Source organism: Schistocerca nitens, chromosome 11, assembly GCF_023898315.1.
Source record: "Schistocerca nitens isolate TAMUIC-IGC-003100 chromosome 11, iqSchNite1.1, whole genome shotgun sequence".
NCBI lineage: Eukaryota > Metazoa > Arthropoda > Insecta > Orthoptera > Acrididae > Schistocerca > Schistocerca nitens.
Window position 1 is genome coordinate 131,762,394 of NC_064624.1, and position 17,051 is coordinate 131,779,444.

General features: G+C 43.4%; 1 protein-coding gene and 1 non-coding gene across 2 annotated transcripts in view; both read left to right on the forward strand.

The window, feature by feature from the left end:
* The window catches only part of LOC126213235 (insulin-like growth factor 2 mRNA-binding protein 1), a 920,751-nt gene that overhangs the window by 571,633 nt on the left and 332,067 nt on the right, over positions 1-17,051 (forward strand). The window lies entirely within an intron of this gene.
* On the forward strand, positions 10,921-10,995 carry Trnat-ugu (transfer RNA threonine (anticodon UGU)). The gene has a single exon. It is a non-coding gene; the product is annotated as a tRNA-Thr (tRNA).

Below are 17,051 nucleotides of genomic sequence, written 5' to 3' on the forward strand. Positions count from 1 at the left end.
GAACGAAATCAGTTCAGTTATCCGCCTCTTTTAGTCAGTGTTACAACCGCTGCATAGGAGAAGTACCTCGGTGCCTTTGTTCATGAACAGATAATGACAAAAAAAATCCATTTATGTGCATAGCTTTACTGCGTTGTTTATTTAATCATAGCGGTAACTGCTGTCACAATGACTTCTATAAATCCACATAAGATATTGTATCAGCATTGTCAATAAGGGTAATTTTTAAAGTTTATGTCTAGAATCGATAGACTAAGAGGCTTTGCTTGGTTCTGTCCTCATCATTGGGATCAGTTATGTATTAGAAAATGGACTTACAACACTAAGCATAGGAATTTGCTAAAACCCGCAACCTATCGCTCCCACAGGAGTTAGCCGGCCGAAGTGGCTGTGCGGTTAAAGGCGCTGCAGTCTGGAACCGCAAGACCGCTACGGTCGCAGGTTCGAATCCTGCCTCGGGCATGGATGTTTGTGATGTCCTTAGGTTAGTTAGGTTTAACTAGTTCCCATAGTGCTCAGAGCCATTTGAACCATTTGACCCCACAGGAATTGTGAGGACGAAATTAAATTAACCCTTGCAATATCGACGTGTTTTCAACAAAATGTACTGGGGTGGGGGGGGACACTTCATGCTCACCCTAAAAATATTGAAAAATCTAAATTTGTTAACAGTTGTTAGGTTGTAAGAACAAGAGACATTTTAAATAATATGTGTGAAATCTTATGGTACTTAACTGCTAAGGTCATCAGTTCCTAAGCTTACACACTACTTAACCTAAATTATCCTAAGGACAAACACACACACCCATGCCCGAGGGAGGATTCGAACCTCCGCCGGGACCAGCCGCACAGTCCATGACTGCAGCGCCTGGGACCGCTCGGCTAAACCCGCGCGGCGACATTTTAAAGAGATACTATGTGTAAGTAGGGTCCCGAACTTGATAATATATTTTAACACACTCTTACAAATAGCCGGCCGGAGTGGCCGTGCGGTTCTAGGCGCTACAGTCTGGAGCCGAGCGACCGCTACGGTCGCAGGTTCGAATCCTGCCTCGGGCATGGATGTGTGTGATGTCCTTAGGTTAGTTAGGCTTAATTAGTTCTAAGTTCTAGGCGACTGATGACCTCAGAAGTTAAATCGCACAGTGCTCAGAGCCATTTGAACTTTTACAAATACCAAAATTATTGTTACTTTTTAAAGAAATATTGATGTGTCGATAGGGTCCTGAACCTAAAAATACTGAATTTGACTTTCATTGTGAAAGGTCACAGATGCTACTGAGACCTAAATTTATGAACTAAGTTTAAATGCAAAACTTAAAACATTTATGGAACCTGGTAGAAGGCTGAGAATAAACAGTGAATTTGAAAATATAAAATACGTGACTAGATTACAAAGTATTGCAAAGGATAATTACAGCAGGCAGAGGCAAAACAATCACGCTTCCCGCGATTCATACGTGAATGGAACGGGAAGAAGCCCTAATTACTCGTACAATGGGAAGTACTCTCTGCTATGCACTTCACAGTGGTTTGCAGATAATGGATGTAGAACGACGTGTTGTGTTCCGTCTGCTGGGAACCCTAAATGTAGCCAGTAGCAGTGAAAATATTCAGCAGCGTGAAGAAAGAAGGCTTGTAGCGTACGGGCGCTGCAGTAGGAAAGGGCAGGGCCACGTGGCTGCCTGCTTCCCTGTCCTACCATAACCTCTCCGAGCTGCTGCGAACCCAGGCCACGCCCCATCCGCGCGGTCCCCCACCCCCGCATCGTTGGCGCGCCAATGACGCCTGCGACGCCGGTGACGTCACGGGAGCCGTGGTGGGGGCGCAGCGGCGTTGCCGGAGCGTCGACGCGCTCCTCTTTCCCACGCGAGACTGCCCGCTCAGTGCTGCGTAGGAAGCGAGGTGCGTAAGTTGGTGTGCGTAAAGCGCGAGTGCTCCACGCTCTCCGCCTTCTGGATTATTGTTCTAGTTGTAATTTGTTTTGTTCGCTGCCACCTGGGAACGCGTGTGCGCACGTGTGGCCGCTGCCGGCGGCCCCATTTCACTTCGGAAGTTGTCTTCCGGCGGGCGCGGCGCATTAGACCGTGAGTCAGTGGTGACCTCTGGTTGCCGCGAAGTGCGTAGCGTTGCGCTGCGCACGTGGATTGCTGCTGTTTCCCCGTTCAATTTTTCTCTCGCTGTTTACCTGTAGGTTTCTTTCCTTACACTTGTGTTCTGTGCTGAAGCATCGGGCTGCCTAATTTGCAAAATAGCTGTTATTAAGTGCATACTTTCTACGCCTGTCTTCACTCAAGTAAAAACCCTTCTCATCTCTGTGCTTCGTGGTGTTGGGCTTTCCGGACTTTCGCCTTTAAGTAACTGATTTGAGAATTGCAGTTCCATTTGGTCTGTGTGCAGCTGTACTCTGCAAAAACTGTCGTTTGGAGGTGGGCACAAAAGCGTGCTAGAGTAATTGAAGACCAATTCTATCCCATTCGGGAATGGTGCTAGCCGAAGCAACTATGTGCATCCTCTAAAATGCTAATTTTTGCCTGGAATTTTAGTGAAATTGTAGTATGTTCGAGAAAAATTTGAAACGGACAAGTTCCTTAACCACTGTGCTACCGGATCTATACCTCATTAGATGTGACGTGGTGAGAGGCAGAGAGTCGTTTTTTCATGTTATGTTAAAACCTTAACGACCGCTTAAATTATCAACAGTTAGAAGTGTTGGACTTCCTTGACTTGTGCCTTTAAGTGAATCCCAGTTCCATGTGCGTTTGTGTACAACTGTACTCTTCAAAATAATTTGTGAGGTGTGGCTATGGTACGTAGACTTATCAGAATAATTTAATTTCATCTTTATCGCATTCGGAAATGGTGCTAGCCAATTTATCATTGACTATGCCCAGGCACCCAAGTCCAATTTTTCTGAGCTTCAGGTAAAATTACAGCGCTCCCAATAAGCTTCGTTGAGAAGTACTTGTAATTGATAGACAAAATTATTGCATGAGTACGTCCGAGTCTATACTCCATCAATCATATAAAGAAAGCGGCCGAAGGTGCTTATTATAGCATACAAGAACGTTTTTTCCTTCCGCGTTCATGGGTAGAACGCGGTAAGAAAGAGATTGCTTATATGCATCTGTGTTCTTTTTTTATGGTCTCTGCAGTAGTAATCGGAAGAGTATTAGTAAATTTTACCTTGTCACATCTTGGAATTGATTCTGGAGGATCATGTGGACTTCAGTTTGTTTTCTCTCACGTATCTTCCCAGATGTGATTTTTCTGTGACGCTCTTAAGAGAGACAAAGCTGATTCGTGATCTTCATTATGTAGATCGTACACACTTAAGTTACGGAATAGACGGTAACAACCTTTTGTTGTCTTTCGCGGACAGACAGCTACTGCTCTGGATCTGAACCAGATCTGGAATCGTAGCACCTGTTTTGCTGATACCATACCCTACATGATGGTTAGACTTCTGATCTTGAGTCAGGGCTGTTCTCAGAAACTTGTGTAGCTTGGAAGATAGCAAGCATCTCTTTGAAATCAAAATCGGACAAAAAACGGGGATTATGAAAAATGATTTGAAACGCTTTTGAAAGGGAAAGACGTGTTTATTGATACGCCTTGAAACTACGATCTCAACATAGAGTAAATAGAAGAAAATTTTAGAACATACTGTTTTTATACCACTGTTTGTTCTTGGTTCGTCTTGGGAATTACGACCTCCGAATTTCAAGGATTTTAAATAGACTACTTTTATACCAAAGTTTGTTTTCGTGTGATTTTTGTATTTGCAATAATTCACGTAGCAGCAGGTTATCTGAAAAGAATTTGGGGTAGATCTTTATGAAATCCGCAATGTATTTTCCATTTCTCCTCCCAACGCTTTCACGCAGGCTAAGGGAAACACGTAGACCTGCATTGAATTTTCTCTCTCTTTACTGTTAACATAACTCCTTAAATGTATTAGTGTGACGAATAATCTCAGGAATCCGTTGGACGAGAAAAGTTGGTAAGAAAGCTCGTTCGTGGATGAAGTAGGCGTACCGTTGATAAAATAAATCTAAGTGTGATGTGTATGTGTCCTATTGATGTTTCAGAACTTTTCCCAGTTTAAATTGTCACTTAGGCACAGTGTTCAAAGTCGTGTCTAATGCACTTCAGTTTGACCATACATCCCTTCCAGTTTATACATCAGTCATCCTTGCAACACACTGTTTCTCGTAGTAGGTTTTATGTCGTTCCTCTTAAATATGGTACAGCCTTTTCTATTTGCAGCTGTCGGATACTTTTTGAATTTGTAATTTCTTTGCCGAGAAAAAGGCAAATAGTACTTGTTTATTAATCTTGGTGATAACTTGTAACGAATTCTTTCAGTTTCCCGTTTCTCTGTGTTTGAATTGCATTCCTTTGTGTTCCGTGTGCGTGCTGCAACAGTAGTAGTTCTTTTTTTTTCTTTTTTTTTTTTTATCGTCCCGCCAGTTTCCAGTAAGTGAACACCCTTTTACGATAGTTCAGATTTTTTTTCTTATGTTCGACCAAGATTTTTCTCCTTTTGCTTGACCATGCCTCCTTTTACTCCGTAGTTGTGACGAATATTTTTGTTTTTTCACGTTTTCCTGGCTCGTGTTTCTCTTCAAATGCTATTTTCCGTTTTGTGTGTTCGATTGCTACGTTAATTATTCTTTCGTTCAATTTCAGCATTAGCACTTGGCTGGTTGGACACATCGGTGTGCGCCGGCCGCGGTGGTCTCGCGGTTCTAGGCGCGCAGTCCGGAACCGTGCGACTGCTACGGTCGCAGGTTCGAATCCTGCCTCGGGCATGGATGTGTGTGATGTCCTTAGGTTAGTTAGGTTTAAGTAGTTCTAAGTTCTAGGGGACTGATAACCACAGCAGTTGAGTCCCATAGTGCTCAGAGCCAACACATCGGTGTGCCCCTCTTTCAAGGCGAGGATTGCTTCATTTGTGCAACATGACAATAACATTTCAGAGAAGTTGTGATATTGCGAGGTACTTAAGTGCTACGCAAGTTATTCTGTCGTGACGGAACTCTGTGACTGTTGCGGTCTTCAGTCCGAAGACTGGTTTTCTCCGCGCTCCTCTATGCTGCGCAACCCACTTCTCTGCATTAACTTTGCAACCTACACCAACTTGAACCTGCTTAATGTTCATCCCCCACACACTTCCTTCCGCTACCAGATGAATGATTTCTTGATACCGCAGAACGTACCCTATCAACCAATATCTTCTTTTAGTCAAGTCGTGCCATAAATATCTTTCCTGCCCAATGCGTTTCTGTACCTCTCCATAAGTTTCCTGTCCACCTATCTACTCTGCAGCATCCTTCTGTGACATTGCATTTCAAAAGTTTCAGAAATGCTATTCTTGCCGTAACCAGAGTAAATATATTACCTCTCTACTTCGGCAACCATCAGTTATTTTGCTGCCCAAATAGCAAAACTCGTTTCCTGCGCTAATTCCCCCAGCATCGTCTGATTTAACTTAGCATATTGCACCGTCCTTGTTTCCCTTTCGTTGATATTCGTGTTATAAATTCTTTCGAGACTTTGTCCATTCTGTTCAACTTCTCTTCCAAGTCCTTTGCCATCACTAATAAAATTAGAATGCCACGGCAAATCTCAAAGGTTTTGCTTCTTGTCTTTCCAAATACTTCCTCGATTTCCTTTACTGCCGCTTGCTTAATGTACATATTATCACTGTCTTACTGTCTCCTCAGTCACTGCTTCCCTTTCATGCCCCTCGACTCTCATAACTGCAGACTGTATTCAGTACAGGTTGTAGATAACCTTTCGCTTGCTAAATTTTATCCCTCCTACTTTCAGAATTTCAAAGAGTTTAGTCCAGCTAACATTGTCAGAAGCTTCTCCAAATCTACACATGCTATAAACGAAGGAGTGCCCTTCTTTAACCTATCTTCTGTAGTATTAGTATTCTGTTCTTCCACAAGTTTTTCCATTCATCTGGAAATAATTAAGTGTCAGTATATGGCAACCGTGATTTATGAAGCTGATGGCTCGATGATATGCACATCTTTCAGCACCTGCTCACTTTCTAATTCTTCCCTATTTTTGAAATTTGCGGATGTTTTATTTGAATCATGTATCTTGTATACAAATTGTAAGCAGAATTTTTTTGTCAAGGAAGGCTGTCCCAAAGATCTCAATAAGGAAATATTGTGGCTCTTATTGAATTAAGTATCGTTGAGAGAACCACAGATGCTTTGGAAGTATTTTGTTCCTATTCCCCTTACCGGTTTTCAGTGGCTATGCTATCTGTCAGAGAGCGACACTTAAGTTTAATACAAAAAAATGACGTTTTTGGTGACACTTCGCCTAATGTTGTGCGAAGTATGTTAAAAATTTCCGGCATTAACATTCTTATGTGTGAAGCAGATACAGCATACAATAATTAAAAAACATACACGTGTTCCATAAATGTTATGAAAATTCTTATGGGTTCTTGGTGAAACGTTGTGTATTGCGAAGAGGCTATACTAATAACATTACCGTATAGAGATGACAAGACATGAGACGTAAATAAAAAACATAATAGACAGCTGCGTGTCATGAAGTATTTTAAGAGGCGTTTGCAACCGCCTTCTCTTACGGCGTAGGTTTCGTGTTGTAAGCCCGTTTTTCAGTATACATCTGCAACCAAGTAAAGATAAACATATGTCAATCTATCGCTTCTCGATTTAAGCTATGAAAGTTACATATGTTGACAATTTTAAGCATGAAGTAATTACATCTGTATAGAACAAACGCGTGGGACTCATTAGGATAATATTCACTCTGTTACTGAACATACAGAGTACTGGAATGAAGTTACGTGCACAACAATAGGTATTTCTGAACTCTCTTGTTTATGAATGAAGACACTATCGTTACGAACCTGCTATCAGTTTTAATCTATGTAGAAGTTACAGTAAGTGTGGCATTAGACACAATTCGTTTTCCATTGTTAACATTTCTAGTGTAGTCAGCTCTGCAGCCTTTCCCTTCGCGCGTAGTACTTTGTACTTCTTGTCTAAGCAACACTCAGAAAATAATGAAGCTGGCTTCTTTAAACTCTATAGTTTCTGTGGTGTTCTCTGTGCCTGTTTATTGACCACTTTGTCTGTCATATACAAGATGTCCCATGTATCTAGAACAAAAAAACATTTTGTTTAGCAACCAGGGGGGCATTAACCAGCATGACTGCCTACCTTGTCTCTTTCATCGTTAGAAACACATAAACAGTATTCTTCCAATGCGCCTCAGTCTGGCACATGTCTTACCGTTTATTGGTTTTAGTGGTCGTTTCACTTTCAATCGCCCTGTACGCAGAATTCTACATATTTTACGGATATGATTAGTTTTTGGTGATTGTTCTGCAATTGTGTGATCGTATAAGGCTTTTTTTGTGCGCTTATGCGCAGTAAACAATCGTCAGTCCTCCGGTGGTCTTCCCGGATTTCGCTAGAGTTTTCTAGCGGCGTCGTCCACGAAAAGACGTATGAAACTCCCGACAGTACCCATCACGTCATTTATATATAATGTGAAAAGTAACGCTCCTTTAACATTACCTTGGGATACGCTCAAAGTTAACTTTTACGACTCAAGATTTCTCTCCGTTGAGCCGGCCGGTGTGGCCGAGCGGTTCAAGGCGCTTCAGTCTGGAACCGCGCGACCGCTACTGTCGCAGGTTCGAATCCTGCCTCTGGCATGGATGTGTGTGATGTCCTTAGGTTAGTTAGGTTTAAGTAGTTCCAAGTCTAGGGGACTGATGACCTCAGATGTTAAGTCCTATATTGCTCAGAGCCATTTGAACAATTTTTCTCTCCGTTGAGAATGACAAGCTATGTTGTCATTGCAATTACACAGTTGGTATGATATTGCATACGCTCGTAATTTGTTCACTAGGCAGCTGTGCGGAACTTTATAGAACGGCCCCAAGTCGAGGGACACAGCGTCAACCTGAGCGCCGGTATGTACTGCCTTGTAGGTATACGAACAGAGCTACCTTATAGGTGTACGAACGGAGCTAACTGGATTTCACATCTGTATTTCTGCTCTCCAAGCCATTATGCGCAATGTTGCAGACAGTCCACAGTATTCTAATTTCGGGTGATACGTGGGAAGGGTCTGTCAGTAGCCCTCTGTATCAAACCACACATGCATTTATTTGAGCCTTTCAGTCATTACGCCAGAAGCGGGAGGGGTAGTCAAAAAGTTTTAATTATCACCTCGCTAAAATGAAATTACATAATTCATTATTTGTTCGTGTACAGGTGGATATCGACAGTCGTTTTACACATCCCGTGATGATGTTGCAAACTTTCTGGGCACTATGGGACTTAACATCTGTGGTCATCAGTCCCCTAGAACTTAGAACTACTTAAACCTAACTAACCTAAGGACATCACACACATCTATGACCGAGGCAGGATTCGAACCTGCGACCGTAGCAGTCGCGCTGTTCCCGACTGAAGCGCCTAGAACCGCTTGGCCACCGCGGCCAGCTCTGGGTTAGTGGAGTAGGGTAAATGTATCGATTTGCTGTAAGAGATCCTGGTACGGAATAATTGAAAATTGTTCTGATACTTCTGACTACGGAAGACAATTTACCGGCACTGTTGCTGCTAAGATTGTGGCCTAAGAGGTGGTAGTATGGACGAAAACAACAAAAAAGTCTAGTAAACATGGGCTATAAAATGTATAGCTTAAGAGCTATGAGCATTATGGTTCAGCTTCGCTATTGTGAAACACAACTCTTCTACTGAACAGGCGCCCATAACTGTAAAGGTACGCATTTTAGAGGCGGTATTTACTGGACTTAGTTTCATCTTTTGGTCCGTACTACCACCTCAGGAACTTTCCTACCCTACAGTCTTGATAACAACAGTACGTGTATACCAATGTCAGAGGTATCAAGACGATTTTCGCTTATAACTTTCGACTCGTTCGTTTCCGGACTAGGGTCAATTACTTGAAACTGATCATGTATCCTTCTCCGTCAGGTCTGAAAGTTTGTAACATCATCATGGAAACAACCTGAGGGTAATTACCACACGAGGGGTAAAATGAAATTTTCTGAGCGGTAAAAGCTAAACGATCCGATTCTGCTTCAGTCACGAAACGAATTTTTTTTTTCGAAAGATAATTATTAATATCACAATTTCGTAAGGCTCTGTTGATTAAATAAGCTGTCAATAATTACGTTTTCTCAATTAGTAGCATTAGTACGGTGGAGGTTACAGGTTCCACCCACTACACACGTATGTCCCGTGCATCGCTGATGATAAAAGTGAAGCGTATACGTAATAAATGCTAAAATCTCGAGAAAATGTCTTCTCCAAGTTGTACATAATACCCGCAGTAGTCCAGAAATTGTTTCATCACTCGCTTCGAAACAGATAAATGAATTAATTGACGGCACGACACAGCACTAAATACATAAGGGCTTCTACAGTGCTGTACACAGTTTTAGGACGCGGGGTAGCCGCGTGGCCTCAGGCCTCTTGTCACGGTCCGCGCGGCTATCCCGTCGGAGGTTCGAGTCCTCCCTCGTCCATGGGTGTGCGTGTGTCGTCCTTAGCGTAAATTAGTTGCAGTTAGATTAAGTAGTGTGTAAGCTTAGGGACCGATGAACACAGCAGTTTCGTCCCATAAGACCTAACCACAGTTTTATTATTATTATTATTATAGTGGTTAGACACAAAGCGTCAGCAGCATGAACTCATCCAATTTGTGCCAGTTCAGAATTAAGGAGTGCAGCAATGAAGTGATTTATGAACAGTAAGTGTAGTGGACACATCTGAACTTGTTTGATTTTAAATGGAGTTGCAGTTTGCAAGTCAAGTAAGTGCCGCAATGGAGAGGGGAATATGTTTTGTAACGACTGTCTACCTTCACTGTGGATAGTTACCTGCCGGCCGGGGTGGCCGTGCGGTTCTAGGCGCTACAGTCTGGAACCGAGCGACCGCTACGGTCGCAGGTTCGAATCCTGCCTCGGGCATGGATGTGTGTGATGTCCTTAGGTTAGTTAGGTTTAATTAGTTCTTAGTTCTAGGCGACTGATGACCTCAGAAGTTAAGTCGCATAGTGCTCAGATCCATTTGAACCATTTTGATAGTTAGCTTTCTTTTCCGAGAAGGAGTTGGGTGTAGTACTTTCGATACACCACGAAGTCCTTCGTTATCCATTTTAACACACGCGCGCACACGCACACACACAAAATAAATATCATTCATCTTTCATCATTTTGAAAATAAAAGTGTTCCAAGAAAAGTCTTTCATTCGACAGTTAGGTGCTCAAGTTGGCCGTAATGTGGAGGAGAGGGGGCGGGCAACAGATGGCAGGGTGGGGGGGGGGGGAGTACTAGGTAATCTCTGATTGCACTCAGGGATCCAAGAAAAGTTGGAAACCACTGCACTAAACGGATAACCCGGTGTATGAGGCACTGTATCAGTTGCAGGTTGCCTATACGAAGGTTTTTAGGCGTCACAAAAATTTCGTTTTCAGTACTTCACATAATTATTGATCGGATTTAAAAATTTCAAAAGCTGTCACAGTCTCGTCATTAAAAGGTTAAGTCTTGTGTTAAAGGTTTAACACTTAGAAAGTGTGTATACGTTTTGAGGCAGCGTAAGGCACTGCGCGCAAATGGCCGAAACTATATCCATCCATTATTTGAGAATCAAAGCACTTCGCGACTTGCAGGAAACCCTAAACATAATTTAACGAGAACGCACACGCTATGCCCGAACTCGTACGGGACTTGGTAGATTAATCTGCCACGAGTAATGAGTATGATGGGCAAACATCTATTAGGCGCACTACGAATGTAGTGGTGTGGACATGTTGGGAATGTGGATCTCACGGGGAGCGTGCAAGGGATAAGTCCCTGCAGACGCACTATCCTCTGTGCCCGCGGTGGCTCAGATGGATAGAGCGTCTGCCATGTAAGCAGGAGATCCCGGGTTCGAGTCCCGGTCGGGGCACACATTTTCAACATGTCCCAAATGAAGTACATCAACGCCTGTTTGCAGCTAGGGTGTCCATTTAATTATCATAATTTCAGACTCTTTCTAAACTTTTCATCAGTGTATGGATGAACAATCCGAAATTAATGAAACCAATAAAATATATGTGAGTGCGCCATCAATAATAAAGGTTGTACATCTTTAACGTCAAATATTTCAACACTTTAACTCATTTGTAAGGTAATCACATGTCTGGATCTGTTTTATTCATATCATTTCGACTCCTTACAGGATAGGGTGGGGGGGGGGGGGGGGGTTGGTACCCAAGACTTCGTTGTTCGTTGAAACAATGTTTGGTTCAAATGGCTCTAAGCACTATGGGACTTAACATCTGAGGCTATCAGTCCCCTCGACTTAGAACTACTTACTAACTTAAGGACATCACACACAGCCATGCCCAAGGCAGGATTCGAATCTGCGACCACAGCAGCAGCGCGGTTCCGGAGTGAAGCGCCTAGAACCGCTCGGCCACAGCAGCCGGCAAACGATGTTTGTATTACCGACTTACGTCGCGTGTGAAAACACTTCCTTACGATTCTTTCAATAAATCTTGAGTCTGGCATCTGCTTGTTCCCTGGCTATATTTACTTGCCTTGTGCGACCTTAAATTGATAGTGACAGAAATTGTGAGACACTTGACAGTTGTGAATGATCCCGTGATTGCTCGTCGTTTAGGCAAGTGACATATGTCCATTTAATCCTTTTACGCGTATTACATTACATTTATTTATTCTAATAAACTTGTTAGAGTATGCCGTGTGGATATGCTTCTTTTTTTCTTTTTATCGCTGCGTCCACTCCTTTCCATTTGTTGGCCTCTCTCTTTCCTGAAATCCTGCCTTATGTGTTGCTTCTCCAAAAAGTATTCCGATACCTATTACGTCCAATCTAATTTCGTTTCTTTCATCTTCGTAAAGACCATCTCGGAACACGTAACAGCTTGAATTCCTCCTTGTTTTTCCAGTATGACTTCATCTTGTCCCTATACAATCTTACCCTGTCTTCTGTCTATGTTGTTTCCTATTTCTGATTTTTTCTGTCTTGAAATCCTTATAAATTTAGTATTTTGTTTTTAAAATGATTACTTCCTGATATTTCCTATTTTTTATGTTATTTTTTTCCAGTTCTTTTCTTATTTCTGCAATTCATGCCATTGTTAACATCTCTTTTCAGAAATACAGCAACAGTTTGTTCTTCGTCAGCCTACTCTTATTCATTCGGTTGAGGTATCAATTACTACCGATATTTTATCTACATTTTCGTAGATCTCCTTGGCACATAATCATTTATATTATTATTATTATTTTCGCGTTCTGGACGATACAGAACAGTTATTTACAAATTCGCAATGTATCTACGTTAAGTTTACAGGATACGCAGGAAGATAAGTACACATCACGTGGATTCCTCAGTTATTTGCTGGAACTAGGTCATATGGCGTGCAGGTCACTGCTAACATTTTGAGAGGTTGATGAAATCCCCTCGTGTTATCTGCCGACATCTTCACACGACTTCTCCTAAACATGACAAGGAGGAAGCGTTGCGACAACACGTCGCTCCGTTTCGGCTGATAACACGAGAGAATTTCGTAAATGAAATTCACCGAGAAAGCTCGCACTCCCATCTTTAGAGTTATTCAGCATCTTGAATTAGTCAACATTCACAGGTTGCATCTCCAGCAATGTCTCCCTGCCGCTTCAGAATCTCTTTGTACCGCGTCACTCCAGTTTGCAGTCTGTTTTGCATCTATATCCGTATTCTGCAAACTACAGTGATGTGCATGGCAGAGGGCACATCCCACCGTACCAACCATTAGGGACACGACAAGATGACTGCCCAAATGCTTCTGTCCGTGCTGTATTCAATCTAATCTTGTCTTCGCAGTCCATACGAGAGCCATACGTAGGGAACAGTAGTGTCTTCATTGAGTGATCGTGGCACTTGAATCTTTGTAAGTATGCTTTGTCGGGATAGTTTATGTCTATCTTCAGGAGCGTGCCAGTTCAATTTTTTCGCCGTCTGCGTGACACCTTCCCCCTGGTCAAAGAAACCTGTGACAATTCGTGCTGCCCTTCTCTGTATATGTTTGCTGCAGAATGCTTGAACTTATTCTCAGTTCGAAGATAATGAACTTTCTTGACACAGAAGCTTCAGAAAGGCTTTAGAAAGCATCGCTCGTGCAAAACTCAGCTTGCCCTTTTCTCACATGATATGCTGCGGACTAGGGATAAAAGGCAACAGGCCAATTCCATATTTCTAGATTTCCCGGAAGCATTTGACATGGTGCCACATTGCAGGCTGTTAGTGAAGGTACGAGGATATGGAACAAGTCTACAGATATGTGAGAGACTCGAATACTTCTTAAATAATAGAACGCAGTATGCTGTTCTCGACGGCGAGTGTTCATCAGAGACAAGGGTATCATCAGAAGTTGCCCAGGAAAGTGCGATAGCACTGCTGTTCTCGATATACATAAATGACTTGGCGAGCAGGATGGGGCCGCGCTGGTTTAGCCGAGCGGTCTCAGACGCTGCAGTCGGGAACTGTACGGCTGGTCCCGGCGGAGGTTCGAGTCCTCCCTCGGGCATGGGTGTGTGTGTTTGTCCTTAGGATAATTTAGGTTAGGTAGTGTGTAAGCTTAGGAACTGATGACCTTAGCAGTTAAGTCCCATAAGATTTCACACACATTTTTAGCAGGATGCGCAGTAATTTGCGGTTGTTTGCTGATGATGCCGTGGTGTACGGTAAGGTGTCGAAGTCGAGTGACTGTAGGAAGAGACAAGACAACTTAGATAAAATTTACAGTTCACGTAATGAATGTCAGCTAGCTCTAAATGTGAAAAATGTAAGTTAATTCGGGCGAGTAGTAGAAACAGTTCGGATGGGGCATTAGTAGTGTCCCGCTTGACTCAGTCACGTCGTTTAAGTATCTGGACATAACGTTGCAGCCGGCCGGTGTGGCCGTGCGGTTCTAAGGGCTTCAGTTTGGAACCGCGTGACCGCTACGGTCGCAGGTTCGAATCCTGCCTCAGGCATTCATGTGTGTGATGTCCTTAGGCTAGTTAGGTTTAAGTAGTTCTAAGTTCTAGGGGACTGATGACCTCAGAAGTTCCCATAGCGCTCAGAGCCATTTGAACCATAACGTTGCAAAGCGGTATGGCATAGAACGAGCATGTGGTAGGGAAGGCGAATGGTCGACTTCAAATGATTGGAAGAATTTTAGGAAAGTGGTTCACCTGTAAAGGAGACCGCATATAGGTCGCTGATGCGACTTGTTCTTGAATACTGTTCCGAGTGTTTGGGATGCGCACCAGGTCGGATTGAAGGAAGGCATCGAAGCAATTCAGAGGCGGGCTGCTAGATTTGTTACCGTTAGGTTGGAACAACACGTGTTACGGAGGACGGTTCGGTAACTCAAATGGGAATCCCTGAAGAAAAGGCGACGTTCTTTTCGAGAAACATTATTGAGAAAATTGCGAAAACCGACATTTGATGCTGATTAGCGAACGATTCTACTGCCGCCAACATACATTGTGTGCAAGGATCATGAAGATAAGAATAGGGCTCATACGGAGGCATATAGATAGTCGTTTCTCCTCGCTCTATTTGGGAGTGGAACAGGAAAGGAAATGACTAGTAGTGGTGCAGGGTACCCTCTGCCACGCACCATACGGGTGACTTGCGGAGTATCTATGTTCATTATCACTTTTCAGTCCTGTTTGCTTCGGAAGCCACACACTCATTATTCTGGGATGGGTCACAAGAGTGGCTTGTATGCAGTCTCCTATGCAGACTTATTGCATTTCCCTAGTAGGCCTATTCTACTAATGCCGTCAGCTTTACCTACAACTGAGCCTATGTGATCGTTCCATATCCACACAAATTGCTACACCCACATATTTGTTCGGGTTTGCCGAATACAATTGTTCTTCACTGATACTATAGGGTTCGTTTTGTGAAGTACACAACTTTACATTTATGAACTTTTACAGCAAGTTGCCAATCTATGCACCACTTTGAAATTCTTCGGACTGTACTTCATTGCTGAAAACTCCAGCATCCGTGCAAAGCTTCAGGTTACTATTATTATTGTCCGCAAGGTACAATATACAACACGAACGGCAAGGCACGCAACACGCTTCCCTGGAGCACACTCGGAGTTACTTCTACACATGCTGTGTCCTCCCAACCAAGAAATGCTCAATCCGGTAACACATTTCGCTAAATGGGCACAGGATCGCACTTTTTAAAATAAGCATAAATGGTTCAAATGACTCTGAGCACTATGGGACTTAACATCTGAGGTCATCAGTCCCCTAGAACTTAGAACTACTTAAATCTAACTAATCTAAGGGCATCACACACATCCAAGCCCGAGGCAGGATTCGAACCTGCGATCGTAGCTGTCACGCGGTTTCAGACTGAAGCCCCTAGAACCGTTCGGCCACACCGGCCGGGAAAATAAGCATAGTCAACTGCTTTTCGGAAATGGAGAAGTACTGAATCTACTTCACTGCCTTGATCCATGGCTTTTACCAAATGGATCTAAACAAAGCCCGCCTCCACGTGGCGGGACACGGGCAACGGTGTGAGTGGGGACGGGAGCCGGTGTGGTGTTACTTTCAGTCACTGCGGACCCCGGACCCAGTCACAGCGGCTAAGTGGCAATATACGACCCACCATAAGAAATTAGACGGTGGGTCATAAAATATAAGCAGCTAGTGAAAAAAAAAAGTGTCCTGTGAGAGAAAATGCGAATATTCGGGGTGTTTCACGCCTGACAGGGTAGTTGTAAACAAGCCGGAGCCTCTTCCCTTAGGTTTTCGGTATGTCCTCTTAGTGTCTTGTTTGGCCACAAACTGTGCCGCTGATCTTCGTGTAACATCCAGCCGTGCTGTGCCTAACAGGTCGTAGATTTTGTCAACGGGAATTCGCCGAAAGGATCTGTCTCATTGAGAGCAATTCCAACGTGCCTGGTGTGTGCGGAGTTATGCCGAACTGGTACTTTGTATTACTCGTGCGGAAACGCACAGCTAGGTCGGAGGCACGTAGATCATTTTGTTGGGTTGGCTGGTAAACTTTCCTCAAAGCTTACCGTGTAATACTCATCTGCACCTATTCTACATTTCGTAACAATTTCGTAATTGGTGGGTTAAGTGCATCTACATGTACATACATAACCTGTAAGCCACCATACGGTACATGGCGCAGGGTATCTAGCAGCACTACTAGTAATTCCCCTTCCTGTTCCACTCGCAAACGGAACGAGAGGAAAACGACTGTCTATATGACTGATTTCTTGTACCATGGCTTCGTAGTCCTGACGCGAGATGTTTGTTGGCGGCAGTAGGATCGTTCAGCAGTCAGCCGCAAATCCCGCTTCTCTAAACTTTCTCAGTGCTGTCTCCTTCCCTCCAAGGATTCCCAGCTGAGTTCGCGGAGCATTTACGTAATATTCGCACTGTTGATCGAACTGGACTGTAACAGATCTAGCAGAACTGCTCTGAATTGCTTCCATGTCTTTCTTTAATCCGACCTGCCGGGGATTCCAAACACTCGAGCAGTACTCCAGGAGTTATAGGACAAGTGTTACGTATACTGTCTCCTTTATAGATGAACTACAATCCCCAAGAATTCTCCCAATAAACCGAGCTTGACCTTTCACGTTCTGTACAGCTGACCTTACGTGCTCGTTTCACCCCACGCCGCCTTGGGACGATTCAATCGACATGACTGTGCCAAACAGCACACCATTCTGACACTACATGAGCCCCTTCTCTACTTATCTTCATTAGTTCACATTTTCCCATATTTAGAACATGCTGCCATTCATTACCGTTTGGATTTAATACGATTTATTAACTAATATTTTAGACACTGCAGGCTCATCCTTAGACTGAGGTATTACAGGAATATTCCAGAATGAGATTTTCACCCTGCAGCGGAGTGTGCGCTGATATGAAACTTCCTGGCAGATTAAAACTGTGTACCCGACCGAGACTCGAACTCGGGAA